At 59.1% G+C, this 2,192-nt stretch overlaps 1 protein-coding gene across 1 annotated transcript in view; it reads left to right on the forward strand.

Annotated features, from left to right (window-relative positions):
* WDR27 (WD repeat domain 27) overlaps positions 1-2,192 on the forward strand; it is a 49,202-nt gene that overhangs the window by 38,258 nt on the left and 8,752 nt on the right. The gene's annotated exons all lie outside the window — the stretch shown is intronic.

The raw sequence follows: 2,192 nt of genomic DNA on the forward strand, positions 1-2,192 counted from the left end.
GTGCGCCTGCCATCTCTGCCCGCGCTCCAGCGCGGCTCCTGGTCGTCACACAGACCACAGTGCACACACTTTTCTTACAGTTTGTGAGAAGCAACATTTAGAATAACTCATTCTTGTTTTTCCAAGATCTAGAGTTATCCAAACATTTTATCCATTTACAGTATACCCTTTATAAACATTTTGTCCTTTTTTAATATTCCAGGTGTAAACTTTTTTCCCATTTATGAATTTCCCCCTGGAAAACCCATTTAAAGGCATTCGTTCCACATACAAAAGTCATGGGCATGTCGGGCTCTGGTGGAGCGGGAATGGGCGTGAAGAGAAGACTGTACATCCTCGTCCAGGTGTAGGCGCCAGAGTGAGGGGGGGCCTCGGTGACAGAGAACCCACGGATGCTTCTGGGTGGGGGTGGGGGCAGCGCAGAGTCCCAGGTGGGCCGGAGGCTGTGGAGGACAGAGGATCTCCACCGGGGATTCCAGAGCCCCCTATAGTCTGTGAACGCAGGTTCACCTGGCCATCGTCCCATTTCACAGGTGGGTAGACTGAGGCGCGGTGCTTCCGGGGATGGGCCTGTGTCAGGGCAGCGAGTGGAGACCAGACGGTGAGGAGGCTGCAGGCAAGTCCACGGGGAGGGGCTCTGTCCTCAGGGGGCCCGGCCTCTGGTGGGGAAGGAGGGAGACAGCTCGGTCTAGACGTGCACTCGGCCAGGAAGGTCCCTGTGGTGGCTGAAGGATGTCGTGCTCCATGGCCTGGGCCGTGGGCCGGCACGACGGGGGTGCTCGGTGAGTGCAGGCAGGCGCAGTGTGACCGCCCACGCCTTGCTGCAGAGCGTGGCTAGCAAGGCCTGGAATAAGTGACTTAGCTCATCTCTGACATCTGTTCACAGGCATTCTTTTCAGATGTGGTGCTCATTGCTTTTCCTTTTTTTTTAAAAATTGATTTCAGAGAGGAAGGGAGAGAGAGAGAGAGAATGAATCATGGATGGGCGCCTCCTGCACACACAACCTGGGCCTGTGCCCTGACCGGGAATCGAACCCAGACCTCCTGGTTCATAGGTCGACGCTCACCCACTGAGCCAGCCGGCCGGGCGAAGCTCATTCCTCTTCATCGTAGAACTGGCTCATGCTTCACACTTTGGGGAGAAGGTGCCCGCGTATTTTCCCGGGGAAGGTGCTCTCATCCGTGTTCTGCAGGTGACGTGTGTCCGGTGGAGGAGGAGGCGTGTGGTGTGGTAAGCAGACACGGCAGGTGCCCTCCTGGGCCCAGGCTTCGGGCACAGCCCAGCCTCATCGGGGAGGGGGGGGGGGTCTCCAGAAGGCCCGGCAGCGACCTCGTGTGGGTGGAACCGATGAAGTGCCAATACCCACTGCCCGGCACTCACCGACACGGCAGCGTCACGTGGCTTCACCAGGTGTGGCTTCCGCGGGGCTTCGTGTGTATTAACTCCGCCTTCTCTGCCTCTGTTCTCTTCTCTTTCCTTCCTTCCTTTCTTCTTTCTCACGAAAAATCATTTGTGCCCACTTGGTCTCATGGCCGCATTACAAGTGACTGCCCGTGTGTGTTCCCGCTGCGTCTCCTGTGTCTCGTCCCGCTGCTGTTCGCAGCGTGGGGCCCAGCGCCCTCCCTACCTGCCCCACTTCCTGCAGGTTCAGCTCCTCTCGGTCAACCGAGTTCCAAAACAATGAAATGGAAAATTCCAGAAATACACCATCCGTAAGTTTTCAGTCGCTCGCTATTCCGAACAGCGTGATGAACCCCCATGTCGTCCTGGGGACGTGCTCACCCCTTGGCCCGGCGTCCCCCCTGCACCCGCTCAGCTGTTTGACACCCGTGGGCGTCGGTGCTGAGAGCGGCGGCCGTGCGAACCCGCGCTTGTTCCCGCGTCTCCCTCACGTCACCCACGTGGCCCCGAAGCGAGAGGCGACCGGGAGCTCAGGCGGGACAGAGCGTGAAGGGCGTCCTTCCGGTGAGAAGGCGACGGACGTTCCGACGGACAAGGACGGAAGGACTGGCGCCGAGCGGCACGGACCCCCGTGGGCACCGACTCCCCTGACGCTGTTTACGTTCTTTTTTGTTTGTTTCAAGGTCCTTTCCAGTTTCCCTTTGGGCTCCCTGGTGAGATGGCAGGTCCGGCGTGTGCTGCTCGTGTCTCGTCTCTGCGGGTCCCCGTGCCCCCGGGCGTGGGCCTCGAC

This window comes from Myotis brandtii, unplaced genomic scaffold (genome assembly GCF_000412655.1).
Source record: "Myotis brandtii unplaced genomic scaffold, ASM41265v1 scaffold1077, whole genome shotgun sequence".
NCBI lineage: Eukaryota > Metazoa > Chordata > Mammalia > Chiroptera > Vespertilionidae > Myotis > Myotis brandtii.